General features: G+C 39.7%; 1 protein-coding gene across 4 annotated transcripts in view; it reads left to right on the top strand.

Moving 5' to 3' along the window:
• Positions 1-413: 413 nt before the first annotated feature.
• PHF21A (PHD finger protein 21A) overlaps positions 414-14,529 on the top strand; it is a 194,496-nt gene continuing 180,380 nt past the window's right edge. For 3 of the 4 annotated variants that reach the window (XM_060018785.1, XM_060018784.1, XM_060018782.1), the window contains exon 1: positions 414-1,101. The gene's annotated coding sequence lies outside the window, so the exon portion shown is untranslated. Of the gene's footprint in view, positions 1,102-1,870; positions 3,368-4,042; positions 4,167-14,529 lie in introns of those variants that run through there. The other variant, XM_060018786.1, reaches the window with a different exon arrangement.

Here is a 14,529-nt window from a genome sequence, read left to right as displayed (position 1 = left end):
CGGCGGCCCCGGAGTTTGGCCGCCGCCGCTCCTTGTTCAGCCCCATCACCGCCGCCGCCGCTGCACTGGAGTTTGGCTGCTGCTGCCCTACTTCACTCTAGTTTAGTTTCACTCACTTTACATCCGGGTTTTTTCCCTAGGCAATGGGGACCGCAGCACACCCCGTTCCTTAGGCAAAGTGAAATAAATTCGCCGCACCGACACGTCAAGTAGTCCGCCCGCCCGAGCGCCGCCGCGGGCCCCCACCGCCCCTCCCGCCGCCGCCCCGTCGCCCCTGGGGGGGACCGCGCGCCCTGTGAAGCCATGGGAGGAGGCGCGGGGGCCTGGGCCGGCCGCCGTACAACTCCGCCCGGCGGCCCCCTCCCTCCCCGCCGTTCCCCTCTACCCCGGCGCCTCCTCTCCCCCCGCCCTCGTCCCCGCTTTCCCAGCCCCAGTCCCTCTCGCCCGGCTCTCGGGAGCGGCGGGGGCGCGCACGGCGGCGGCGGGCCGGCGGGGCCGCGCGGCGGGCTCCCGCGCGGGCGAGTGTGTCTGGGCCTGGGCGGAGGGATCCCCGGGCTGAGGCGGCGGAGGTGCTGCGGCCCGGGGCCGGGTGGTGAATGGGCTGGTGGTGCTCGCTGCTGCTGCTGAGAGGAGGAGGAGGAGGATGAAGAGTTGGGCTTGTTTGTCTCCCACAGTTTCTCTCCTGCTGCTCTGATTTTCCCCCCACATTCCGGCCCGGGGCCTGTGTGTCTCTCCTGGAGGAGGAGGAGGATCCAGTTCCTCCCCCCACCCCCTCCTCCCCACCCCCCCTTGCCTGGGGAAGAGGAGGAAAGAAACAGCCCAGAGAGAGAGGGAGAGAGAGAGAGTGAGTGAGAGAGAGAGGGGGAGAAGAGGAGAGGAGGAGGAGGAGGAGGAGGGAGAAGGGAACAACCTACCATCTTAACACACTAATATCTAAAAAGTGCGAGAGGCCCAGAGCAGCAGCAGAAGCAGCAGCAGCAGCTCCAGCTTCTTCCCTCCCTCCCCATGAAGAAGAGTTCCCTCCTCCTCCTCCTCCTGCTTCTCCTGCTCAGAGTTCCTGCCTCCAGCTGCCAGGGGGGACAGCCAGCCAGCAGCAGGAGGGTGCAGTATCCCAGCTTTTCCATTCTCTCTTCTCCTCACTCTCCTCTCTTTTTTTTTCTGGAGTAGCTCTATTTCCCCTCCCTCCCCCCTTCCCCTTCCCCCTCCCCCCTCCCTCCTCTCTCTCTCTCTGTCTCTCTCTTTCTGTCTCTCTCTCTCTGTCTCTCTCTCTCTGTCTTGTCTCTGGTGTTTGTCTCTGGGAGGTACAGGGTCTGCTTGCTTGGAGTTTGTTTTGGGGGGAGGGAGGGGGAGGGGAGGGGTGTGTGGGAGGAAGGAGGGAAAGGGGGGTGTTCTCGGCAGGACCCCCTCAGTCAACTTGAGATTTGAGCAATAACTTCCCCTTCGGGGCGCCCCCCTGCGTGCCCTTCCTATTCCTCCCCCCATAAAAAAAAGACAATGGAAAAACCTTGTCTCCCCCTTCCTCCCCTCTGCCCTCCACCCCTCCCCAGGATAAATTGGAAGTAAGTTTATGAGCAGCTTCGGGAGCCTGGGCGCTGAGTGCTGGGCCGGAGCGGGTGACAGAGGCGGCGCACCGGGGGTGGCGGGGAGGGGGCGTCACATTGTCCCGGCGGGGGGCCGGGGAGGGGGCCGCCGGCGTGGGCGGGGGGCGCGGAGCCTCGTCCGCCCCCTTGGGCTCTCCCTCCGCCCAGGGGTGGTCGCCGGGGCTCTTTCACTACCCCCTCCCCCCAGGATGATGTCGGGGGGAAGTTTTTATTATGGTTATTTATTTAATTTTTTTTTTTTTTTGAAAACCATCTTGTTTGGTGACTGAGGGATCTGGTTTAAAAAAAAAAAAGCTGCGGCTGCTGCCGCTGCCGGGCCCGAGTGTGTGTGTGTGTGTGTGTGTGTGTGTGTATGTGTATGTGTATGTGTATGTGTATGTGTGTGTTGGTGCATTTGTCTTGGGTGGCCGGAGCAGCGTTGGGGAAATTCCGCTTATTCTTCTTCTTCTGCAACTTGTTATTCCGGAGAGTGTGCCAGCACCCCTCACCCCGGGGCCGGTCCTCCCGCACTCGCCCCCGCATCCCGCGGCCGCGGGGCGCCCCCGGGACCCTGCGCTGGCCGGGGCCGCCAGGCCGCTCCAAGAGGGGCCGCAGCCGCCCCTCCCCCGCCCGCGCCCCCGCCGGGGGGAGGGGCGCGCGGAGTGGGACTCTTTCCGTTTGGTCCAGCCCCGTCGTGCACGCAGTTCCCAACACTTCTCGTCATCCTCTCTTTGGTCTCTTTATTCTGCTGAGCGGTGCTGTTAGGATTTCTTTTTTTCCCCTGACCACGTTCGCGATGGTGGGTAGCAGCAAGGTGGCCCTGTCAGGGGAGGGGTTGATGTCGAGATTGGGCACCGGGGGAAGAATGTCTCCTTTCAACTTTGTGACTTGCACCCCCGGAGAAGGCCACACGCCGGTTGTGGGGTGCAGATGTGCTGAGAGTGATTTCTAAGTAGTTGAGTTGTTGAGATGAGGGGTACGGCTGCTAATGGTAGGCAGGTTTTGTTTTTATTGGTGAATCTGGTGTCATCATATTCCGGTCATATGTTGAAATATTCTTTGTTTAGGTCTTGAAGTAGAGGATCTTACTTTTCACGTCCACATTGTTTTGTTTTTAAATGATGTCTCTGCAAGTATGGCTTTCTAGAATTTCAAATGTGAGTTAAGGTCCGGGGGTATGTGGGCCTCAGCACTGGCCTTGACAGTGAACTTTGTGACTGTGTTTTGGATTGCAAAGATTTGCCCCATAACTGGGGTGCGAGCTGTGCATTTTTGTTAATAGTAGGTGTCAGGAATGTAGATGCTTGAGGTGAGGACGTTAGAGAAGGAAGAACATTTATATATTAATAATTGATAGCTGAATATTAGAAACAGATTAATTTGGGCTGATGAAATTTTTTTTTTAAAGCAGTTATGCACTCTAGGAAACCTTTTCATAGGCACACTTTTTAGGGGTTCTTTAGGGCACAGAGCTTGAATATCTCCTTTTAGAGAGGTTACTCACCAACATCTGTAGCTTCATTGAGGGCCTGATAAGGGGACTGAAACTGGGGCTATGACATCTGAGTGTACTTTTCAGTGTTTATGTTGTTTGTTTACATCTGATGTTCACTCAAGTTTGGGCAGTGGAAATAAATAGGTCAGATTTTCTTTTGGTTTTTGAAGACTAGCTCTCTCCCCCTCCCCCTCCCCTTTTTTTTAAGTTTCACAATTTACTTGGTTTCACAGCGTTGTAGGAAACTGTTACTACATTTTTACTGGAAATACTATTATTCATTTTGATTTTGGTAAGTTCTTTTCTATTCTTTTTTCTGTCTCTGTATATGGAATCTACATCGTGGGCTCAAAACTGGCTTATTAAGGACCATTTAAAATGTCTGAAGAATGCACTTTAAAATCTCAGGACACATCTTTTGATGGCAAAGAGGAAGTTTTTGTGTGCAGTTATGCTCATGTTTATGAAAAAAATTTCTGCACTTAAAACTTTTGTAGATATACAACTATCCTTAAATGAAGAGCATAGTAGTAGTGCAGAAAATTCGCAAAACACAAACTTTTGGCTAACATGTTAAAAATATTCCAGGTGTTTTTCTTTATGTCATACTTTTGCTTGTCTTAACATAATAGTATTTGCAATATGACTGGCATTGCTTGGATGGTCTTAATAGTCTTTTCCTTGAGTGCTTCTAAAGGCTTTTTAACATAGTTTTTAGCTAATTTTGCAAGCTTTATTTAAACATGTTGCACTTTGAACTCTGGCGGGTCTTTATGGAACTGGAAAAGTAATCAATTAAGACTCCTGCCTATGCCAGATTTTATTTTTAAGAGGTATAAGTGATGGATGGGGCCCTATTTCTTTTAGCTGTGAAGGGTCCATCCTTTTTCCCATTCAGTCATCTGGAAAGAGCTGCGTCAGAAATACTCTTCTTCTGCTTACATGAAGAACTCTAAATGCTATCCAGCAGGAGGTGCTGCAGCAAGATAAAGGAAATCTATGACTTTTGAGGGTCTTGCTACTTATTACAGCTCTACTTAGCATCAACTAAGCAACAGGATTAACACCTTAAAGTTCCAGAAAGATTTTGAGTAAGTCTATTGAAAAGTTCCATTTGCTTTTTACCTGCTTACAATATTACACAAAGTAGATTGCTTATTGTGGATAGCTTAAGGATGCTGCCCTGAGGTACAGAGTGCTGTTAGAATTATTTTAGTTTGAAGAGGGGTTATTCCCATATTGGTGAGTGGGGTGTTGAACACATTTTTAAAAATTATGTGCAATGGATGGCTATAAACAAAAGTAGTTGGTATGACTTGGGACTTCAGGCTTTATGGTCATCCCTATAATGTTAATACAAGTGGGATGTAGAGTACTTGAACTATTGGAAAGGGAGATACTGTATGGAAAAATTTTTAGACTTTTTGTGTTTTTTTCCTCCAATCTATGGACAGTGATCCTAATAGATAAATTCTTAGGCACTCAGCGTTATAAATACATATGGTTGATGTATTGGAGTTGGCCTCCAAAGACTGAGATTCTTGAGCTAGAAGTAAAGTTCTGTCTGTGGGTATGGGTCATTGCTGATATGTCCCTTAGTAACACTTAACAATAACTGCATAAAGATGCAAGTATTTTTGTAGCATTTATAGCACATGTCCTTTGAAAGTCTGTTAGTGTTAGGTGAATTGATTTATCACTGGAAATATCATGCTACTGTGGCGGCTTGTAAAGTTTTATGTCAAAGTTTAAAAACTTGGGAATGTGTAGAAAATTTGATGAATCTGCCTTGAATTTTGTTTGTTTTTTAGGAATAATACTGTACTTTTTTCTCAATAAGATCAAATGAGATAATACATGTGAAAGTGCTTTGTAAATTGTCAGAAACCATGCAGATGTTAAGTTGTTGAGATAGGTGGCTAATTAATACATGGACAGAAGCTTCTGTCTTTAAAATACTAACTTTCTCCATATCATTTGGGAAACGAGTGCATTAAAAGTACACCCAGAACACTTTATGAATTTTTTTTTTAAATACTGCTGTGGTTACCAAAAAGCTCTTTGTTACAGTTTTGAAGCTTTGTTTAAAAAATGCTGCCTAGGCAGTTTCCCTTAATTCAAAAAAAAGATCATTTTTCCTTTTGTAGATCCTGTGAAATGTGTATTCCCTGTTAAAGTTTTTGTTCATTTCACCATTGATGTGATAGTAGTTGATTTTAGTGATTATTTAAGTTCCCGGATTCTTCTATAGACTCTTATTAACACACAGAGTAACAGATGTCACAGTTAATATTTTGATTGTTTTGACTGATCCTGCTAACATTCTGAAAAATTCTTACTAACTAAACCTTTCAAACTTGTTTCAAAGTGAAAAAGACATATTTGTATGCATTCGTATTAGGTACGTGTGTGTATCATTTTTGTTTTTCTAATTTAGAGGGATGCGTGAGGAAATGACTACTCAAATCTAGAGGAGTGCACTGAAATATTTTTTGTGTAAAAATAACCCAGAAGTTTAAAACTCAGAACTTTGAGTTCTGGCCTTCTTAATAGACTCTGCTCACCTATTTGGACTAAGGTAAAATGACATATAGATAATTGGGAGTTCCTATGTTTATGAGCATATCAAAAGATAGAGTACCCTAAATTTTAGAATTGACTGCTCTTTATGAAATAACCTCAATTAGAAATGAAATGTAGAAACTTGCTTCGGTGAAGGGTGAGAAAAACATTTAACTGTTTAGATAAAAATGAAACCTCTCAGGGTAATATTAATGTTTTCATCCTGCAGACGGTGAATACTAAAGCTTTTATTGAGGAAATACTGACATTAAGGTTATATTAATGTGCTTTTAAATTTTGTATTCTTAGTATTTTATTGCCAAAGTCTTTTGTATTTAATTAGTATTGAAAGGGAGAAAAGGAAGGGATTAAAGTTTTAGGTCTCTGACCTTTGACAGAATTCCTTTATATCTATATTCAGAGCTGATTTCTTGTTTGAATTTTCATATTAATTTGTCATGGGAAATATTAATGATTTATGTTGACTTCTCAGAACTTTTGTACATGGGCTTTTTTTGTAGGCCCTAAGTATTCTTTAGGAGCATAGCAGTGTGTTTTGATCACTTTAACTTTACCAGGTGTGTATTTTTGCTGCTTTGTGGTGTTTTGTTGTGTTTTGTTTTTAAAGAGGTAATATATTAACACTGCATTAAAAGTATTGTAGATAATTATTTCTTAAATAGCATATGTTTCCTTCTTTGTATATTTGTGTGTATATGTGGCCACACTGTTTTGTAGGCTTTCATATCATCATATTTGTGTACTGAATTTCTGAACAGTTATCTTTTGTGAGAATGCTGAAATAGACCTTTAAGAATAACTTTTATATTGCTTGTCTATCAATTGAGTCTTAAACTGGGATGGTGGTGAACTCTTCCCTTTTAGAGATAATATTATGTGAGTTTCAGTCATCCTTTGGGCTTTTCTAAGGCAACTTTCTTACACTGGACACTTGTTTGGCAGTTTGAATGCCTCTCTGCTTCTCTCCCTCCAATACACTGCAAACTGTACACCCCCCACCCCCTTGCTAAATACAAAATAGTGAGCGGGTCTCGGCTGAAGGAAACTATTCTTTCCTATATTTTGGAATCATCTGTGGAAATGTTTTTCTGCTTTTTAAAGTAGACAAAAAAGTGAACCGGTAATTTGGAACTAGGAAAGGGATGGGGCCTAACAGGTTGATGATCTAGGCTTTATTTTGACTCTGTTTGTGGGCCTAGGGGAGAAAAATAACTTAAACACAGAAGCCAGAAAGATGGGTTTTGTTTTATTGTTTTGGCTGCATTGAGAATACAAACTGTCAGTACTTGAGGAGAAGGAGCAGCAGAAAGGAATTGATTTTTTTCTGCTGCAGATCCAAGTATTGTTAACCATGTGCATCTCTAAAGCAGCATACTTAGGTATTAAACAGTAGTTGATTCTTTTATTCAGTTAACAGTCAGAACCCTAAACTTTTGTTTTTTAAAATTTTAAATAAGTACCCAAAACTTCAGAGTTAATGACAATATTTCCTGATAAAAGTGGGTGATAGTAACCATGGCAACTGCTATCTCTGGCCTTATGGACAGTATGTTGTATTGATGAAGCTTCAGATCCTATAGTAGCCTGTCACTTTTATGGTGAAATGTAGTAGCTTGTGTTGCAGGTGATTTTTAGCTGGATTATGTTAAATTTGTGTGCCAGCTTATCTTTCCTTGTTAGGAATTTCTTGGACTGTATTCCACAGCATGTTTGTGAAGGTGCTGTTGCCTGAAAATAACCCACCACCTGTGTTAGGCCTCCTGATGCAGATTGCACTTAGTTCTTTCCCAGCCTCCTCCTTCAGTCTGGCAGAAAATAGGGGTGTGTGTAGAAACTATATACATAAATTACAGCTCAAAGTTGTCTACTTGGGTTTGGACATGTTATTGATTGCTTAAAAAAAAATTTTTTTTTTTTTTTGAAGACGTCAGTGGATGAGAGAAATGGAATTTTTTTCCCCTGAGTGTTCTTTTCACACGTGTGTGTGAAATGAAGGGTGAGGAGTGGAGGGGGTAAATATTGAGTAAGGATTTGACAAAAGAGGAACTTAAGTATTATTCGTTTTTTTGTTGTTGTGTGTGTGTGTGATGGTGGTATGTGTATAGCTATAAGAATACATTTCCTAATGGGTAGTATTAAAGTACGGGAAATGTTTTCTTATGAGAATTTCCTTCAAGAAAAATTATTCATAAAAACATAACTTGAAAGAGTGTTAAGAGAAAAGCTGGTAAAACAATTAAAACTTTTTTGGGGGGTGGGGAATAGAAAGCTTTGAAATTGATCAGACTTTAAAAAATTGTTTTAAAAATTGTGTCTTTAAATATAATTTAAAAATTGTAACACATCTTTTTGCTTTTTAAGGATTTCTTTTATATGCTTATCCTGTATAAGGTTTTTCTAACGTGAAAATGTTGATCTAAATGTTAATTGATACTTTTTCCAGTATATGCTAAAGAATCTGTGCTAGGGCAGAGAACAACCAAATTTTATCTGGATTTGACTAGGCCCTGATAGTAAGATCTAGTCAGATTGTGCTAGATAGTTCAGTTTCTTGAAACTTACTGTGATAGGGGGAAGTGGTTTACTTACTACAAGTCCCAAGATGCATTGCGGTTTTTGCCTAACTCCAGAATAGAGCATTGCATGCTGGGACCTGTAGTTGATTTAAACAGTACAGGGAACCCTTCTCTCCTGTCTACTCCATTTTATACACAGCTTCCCAAGCCTCTAAGAACTTTCTGCTAAGTAAAGTTTGATTGCTAATATCATGGTTATTACGCTGCTGATATTCTAAAGTGGGTCTTCAGAAACACCCTAGTGTATTAGTTTACCTTAGATGAGTTTGCTGTTTTTTTAAGTCAGTTACTGTAAGATTTACATGTAAAATAGCGTACGTATGTATATAGAGTCAAAACTTGACTTCGCAGTTGTAAATTTTTTTTGTCTGTGACGATATAGGTCCCTATAATTACAGCATTAACTGATTGCTAGTGTGGGCATTAGAATTAGAAGACTATTATTGTGGGGCCGGATATGTATGCTGTTCTCTTTTCTTTGAATGGGGGCAATTATTCAGTAAAGTTGGACGGAAGGGTATTTTTGGTGCCAGTATTTAAGCTCAGAGTTTTTTATTCTTCTGTAATGATTGTCAACATCTTGAATCTCAGTATTCTTTAAATGGAAGACAGACTCCTGAAAATAAATGTGATTTTAGTGTAAATTTAATACTCAAAGGTATAGGCTGGAAGGTAGAGAAAAAGGGAAGGTTTCTTTAATAATTTGTTTATATTTTCATTTGTAAACTTAAAATTTCTGTCCTTTTGAGAGTTCTAATACTTTCACTTTATTAACTACTGTCAGTGTTGTTGCGGGGATTAAACGTTAAAATCTGTGAAAGTGATTAGCACAGTTCCTGGCCCATAATGAAGGCTCAGTAAATGTTTATAGAGTTAGCAATAGTGGTAGTAGTAGTGGTTATTGTTATTTTAAAAAATATTATGCTTTACATTTTTAACTCTCTTTTTACATTATTACTTGATCAGAAACCCAGGATGTTCTAACAAGGCCTTGAGATTTTTGGCCTATGGTAATGATGTGGCAATTCCCTGGAATTTTTTGCTGTACTTAAAATGTCTTTGCACCTCAGTTTCTCCCTCAGTGATAGATGCCTGAGGTCAGACAACCAGCCAGTAGCAGAATTTTCACCAGGATTCAGCTCTGCCTATTCAGTACTCTTTGCCACTGTGCCATGGCCTTTGGTTGACTTTGGAGAGTTCAAAAGATAATGAAAATTTCTTTGTTAATAATGTTTGCACTGTTAGAACATCCAAACTAGTTGACTAATGAAAATAAGGTGCTGCAAAAATGTTCCTCGTGTCACGGTGTATGTAACCTTGGAAAAATTCTGTTGTGTTTAGAAGCATGAACCAGTCTGTCACCACAGTTCACAGTGTTATAGGATTGATGTATTGGAGGCCAGTGAGCAGCAGCCCCAGAAAGAAAATGTAGTTTCAGGTCTGTGGGTTGTACTTAAAATGTTAGTTCAAAGAAATCATAAGTCTTTATATTATTTTTCTCTTTTAGGACACTAACTTCTTTTAGGCTCTTGAGATTGTTCAAGGATATTTTTATCTGCATGCTTTTAGCTTTTTGAGAAGGGAAAGGGACACCTGGGAATACTGAAAAATGTAAGCATAAGTTGTGGTTTGTGTGCCTTAGAGTGTATGTAGAATCAGGGAAGTGTCTTTCTTATCTGCTTCGCCAGTCCCTACTCTAGCAGAGTTCCTCAAATGTTATTACTGAGGGCTGCTGTGTTTATTTAAGAAAACTCTGCCTTTAGTAGTAATTATTTAAGTACTTGTTTATACAACAACCCATTCCACTGTAATAATACTAACCTTTTTTTCCTCACAAACGTGAACTGAACCTTGTTAATGTTTGCATACTAGACATGAGATAGATTCTTTAGCTGTGTCATAAATTTATGGTATCTGGTCTGATATTCTTCCACATTATGAATGGTTTTATTTACTTCATGTTAACTTGTCTTTTCAAGATGTAATATTAAAATGAAATTAATCAGTGGTTACAAAGATGTTAAATTCAAAGGGCTAAATGTAAGGGAGAAAATGGTCTCTGGTATTAATTGGCCAGTACAGGAAGTTTGGATGAATTCTGTTCTACATTTTATAGTGTGCACACTTGTGTGATTCCTGAAATACTGTAGTTAGATATAAGGAGAGGAAACAAGGAGAGTAAAACTGGGCAGCCATGCATAATTATCTGTAGAGTTCTCTGACACACCTAAATTATTGAGCACAGTTTTCTGTCTTTTTTTTAATGAAATGTCTGAGACCAATGTAAATGAAATGGTTGTGATGGTGTCAGAGGACCTGGCTTTAAGATCAGTCCTGTCACTAGCTATGCATTTGAGAAATTCATCCTAGCTGGGCTTTAGTTTTCCCAGTACTGTAGTAAAATGGGGATAATGGTAAAAGCCTGCTTCACTATGTTGCTAAAAGGATTAGATGAGATAATACTCATGAATGTACTTTATAGACTAAAGAAGTATCAATACATATAAATTGAGTTTTTAATCACTAATAGATGGCTGGATTTTAAGATATTTCTCTATGTTGTGTTAACAATGTTAATATTTAAAAAAATTTAAATATATGAGTTAGAATCATAATTGGTGATCTAGATTCCCCCCACCCTCCCACCATGGCCAACAGACAAGTTCTTAGCATGTGTTCACAGTGTAGTTCTTGACAACGTACGCTGATGCCTTTGTGTGTATATATCATATATATAAAAATATCACAAATGTACTGGTGTGTTACAGTAATGAAAAGTTTCAATTATGGGTTTTTATATTGAAAAATATTTTTATGTGTTAATATACAGATATACACAAATATACATATTTGTTCTTAGAGAAATGGCATAGGTATAAGACTTTAAATATTTGGCAAGTTGTGAACAGTTTTTGTATTTTAAAGTTATCTATTATAATATTAATAATAATTAACATTTGCTGAGTGTTTATTATGTTTAGTACTAAGCTTTTTTACATAAAGGATCTCATTTAATTTTAATCCTCACAGCAATATTCTGAGGATTTACTGTTATTATTCTACTCCCATTTGACAGATGAGGAAATGAAGGCTTCCCTGGAATAACATAGGTAGCAAATCATACAATCTTACCTCAAGCCCAGGTTTGATTCCAGAGCTCCTCCTCTTAAGTGTCTATAATGCTGTACTAAACTGTGCAATTCCCATAGAAACCTAGCAAGTGAATTACTAAAGAAGTTTTTCAATCTACTGAAATGGCCACAGCTATGACATATCATTTTAAGAATGTTTCATCTGATTTTGGTTGGGTTAGGTTGAATGTTTTGGAAGTAGTAAGCACTGGAATGGATTGGAAATGAAGGCATTTGGGATAGTGTATGTCCTGTCCATCATTGTATGCCCATTGCCAAGCACAGCGCCTACTGTGGAGTGGGGTCTAATACCTATTTCTTAAAGGTTAGAATTTGGGCACGGGAGCACGATAGGTTATTTTATAAATTTTTTTAGTAGGTGCAGATAGATTACATTGGCTATTTCAATTAGTTGTTATTTAACTTTCAACATTTTAGAGCGTTTGATGGTAAGTGTCCTTTCTTTTAATATTTAATGTTATTTTAATACTTTAAAAATATTAAAAGGCAGAGCATCGGAGTTATAAAAGTAATACTTGCAATATAGATATGTGTAAAGTAGAAGACTAAAGTTATCCCATTCTCACCTACTTAAAAATTTTCCTGTGCATTTAACTATGTATAATGTATATGAATTTTCAAAATAAGTAGAATCATACCATAATACTCTCTTGAAGTTTACTTTTTTCAGGTGGCTATTTAAAAAACTTGCTTGTTTTTGAACATAAGGCTCAGGTGGGAAATGGGAGTGAGGTTGGAAGGAGAGAGGTGGGTAAGATTTGTACATTAAGATTATAAACCTAATGCCCTAGACTGATTATTACCTATGGGGCAAAAAGCATTTTAAGTTCTTTTTACTTGCACCTAATGCCTTAGAAATGGCCATTGTTATTTAAAAAATTTTAAAGTCTTAACTGATGTAAAATGACAACATTGTTTTCTGTGCTGCACAAGTAATTTAGAAAGTATCATTTCAGAATTAAATTCTGCTAGTTTATTCTGGTAGTTATTTATAAAGAGATCAGTTGTGGTTTCAGATAACTTTTTTTTTTAAACTGGTAGTCTCTCTTCCTGGTTGTTAGGAGGGATTCATTCAACATTTTCACAGTAAAGTAGAGTTTTAAAACCAAGAAAATGCTTGTGCTGTTTTCATTAGTAACGGCTCAGACCAGTACTGTTTAATGGGCATCCAGATATCCTGCCCAGGAATTAGTTCTTCATATGAGTAGTGTTGGTGGAACTCACCTTCATCCCTATCCCTATTTACTCAGCCACCTTCAAATGCTATACTGGTAACCCAGCATTTTTTAAAGCAGTAAAAAAAGGTAAATTATTGGAAGTGCTGATAATTTATTGAGTGCCAGTAATTCATTTTTCTGGTGTTACATATATTAAAAAAAAGCATACTCAAGACATTATAATCTGCATTAAATATCTTTTGATTCTGGCTTTGAGAGTTTTGACTTGTTGATAAGGTTGTTATTCATAATTCACCTTTGTAATTTTTAAATTAAAAAATTTTATTTCGTAGGTAATAAGTTTTTCATTATAGAAGTTTAAAAAAATTCTAATTCTAGAATGCGCTCCTATCTAAGGTGATTTATACTTCTTTAGACCCGTATTTAGTGAAGTGCTAAAGCATGGCCTTAAAATTCTAAGAATTGGATCTGGTAGGGTGTAGCAGTTAACTAGTTTTAACAAGCCATGTTAAGGTTCTTTCTTTCTTTCTTTATTTTTTGGTTATTTCTTGTTGGTAGCATTCATGTGTGCTTTTCATTTTGTGTGGCTCAGACCATGCCCTAGAGAGTATTTTATTATTTCTCATGATAATTTTATAAGTGTACAAAGGACTCAGTTCATGTCATGGACGGTAAAACTGAGAACGGTAAAACTGAGGCAGAGACAAGAATTTGAGTAAGTTAATAGCAGAGCCTAATTTTCCGACTTTCATATTCTGGTTTTGGTCTTCTTAACCTGTAGTATCCAAACTTTTAAATATTATGGCCCCCAGTAAATGTATACTTAGATATAATTTACTGAACCTAGTATTGTGTGTATGTTATAAAACATATAGGAAATTAGAAATTTTTAAAAGGATGAGATTTAAAAATATAATTTGTGTTTCCTCCCACGGTCCTCTTCTTTCCCCCGGGTGGGCACACCCACTTGGAGACTCGCAGTGGAGATAGACTATTCTTCTGCAGAAGAGGTAGCCATGGGGACACCTGGAGGACCGTTGGTACAAGGTGTGGGGCTTTTAAGTTGGAGCGATCTTTTACAGCTTTTTAATTTTAAAGAAACAGCCTTTCTTTCCGTGAAGGCTGAATGGTCGAGAGTAAAGGCCTTGAGAGAGGTTAGCTTAAAAGACAAAAATATAGGCTTTATTTGTTTTCTTCAGAGTTGTCCAAAGGGAAAAGGCTGGCCTACCCTGAGCTCCTGCTCCCACTGTGGAGATGGCAGTGGCTTTTTCTGTTGTTGTCAGGCAGTTTATAGAAAGCAGGATAGCTTGGTAAGCGTCTTCTCTGTGCCTGATATGACGTAACATTGTGGAGTATGCAGCATGCATGTTAAGTACAAGTGGTTGTATTTGGCTTGTTGCTGCAGCATTTTTGAGGCTATCTGAAAAAGCAATTATCACTCGATAGACTTGGATATGTGCAAATTATTGAAATCATCATTTCATGAAGACCAAACTTTGTAACTTGAATTATCCTGTTTAGTATTTGTTTACTCCCCCTCCCACCCCCCAGAGCAGAATTCTTTTTCTGAAAGGAACAGATGCCATTAGCTTATCAGGACCTGATACTAAAAAGCCCACAAAAATCTTTGTGCTGCTTATTTTCTTTATTTAATCTATATGCAAAGCATATTGTAATTTTTGCTGTTAGAGGGTTTTAAGGTGATGGTTCCTCCCCACCCTTTTTGTGCTCAGGAGAGATAGATCAGGAATGCCAAATTGACAACTTGGTATAAAGAAATAATGACCACTGAAATAAAACAGGAGTTCAAATAAAAAGCAAACCAGATACAAATGTAGAATGAAAATATCTTTTAGTAAAATGTTAGCATGCTGTACTTGGAACAGATGCCACATTAATTCAAAAGAGAGCCCAGAAAATGTGGCAACTTTACGATGTCAATGGAGGGAGCTGCAGTAGTTCCTG

This window comes from Delphinus delphis, chromosome 8 (genome assembly GCF_949987515.2).
Source record: "Delphinus delphis chromosome 8, mDelDel1.2, whole genome shotgun sequence".
Taxonomy (NCBI): Eukaryota; Metazoa; Chordata; class Mammalia; order Artiodactyla; family Delphinidae; genus Delphinus; species Delphinus delphis.
The sequence above is the reverse complement of the archived record's forward strand: the minus strand, read 5'-3'. Positions and strand labels throughout refer to the sequence as shown.